Genomic DNA, 224 nt, shown 5'->3' with positions numbered 1-224 from the left:
CACCGTATTACTCAAAGTAGCGAGACCTTCGTACCATGAAGGCTCCTTAATGACATCTTGGGAAAAGCTAATGACATGCAACGTGTTCACAAAAATGCAGACTTGTTATAATTATAGGGTCATTGGCGTTTAACTTCTCTGAACTTTTACCCACGTGATGCTGCTTCTCTGAGGACCCAGTGTTAACTCGAGTACACTTGGGGTTGGCTCTCTCGCTTCGAGCA

Source organism: Penaeus monodon, chromosome 27, assembly GCF_015228065.2.
Source record: "Penaeus monodon isolate SGIC_2016 chromosome 27, NSTDA_Pmon_1, whole genome shotgun sequence".
Taxonomy (NCBI): Eukaryota; Metazoa; Arthropoda; class Malacostraca; order Decapoda; family Penaeidae; genus Penaeus; species Penaeus monodon.
This window is presented reverse-complemented; position numbering follows the sequence as displayed.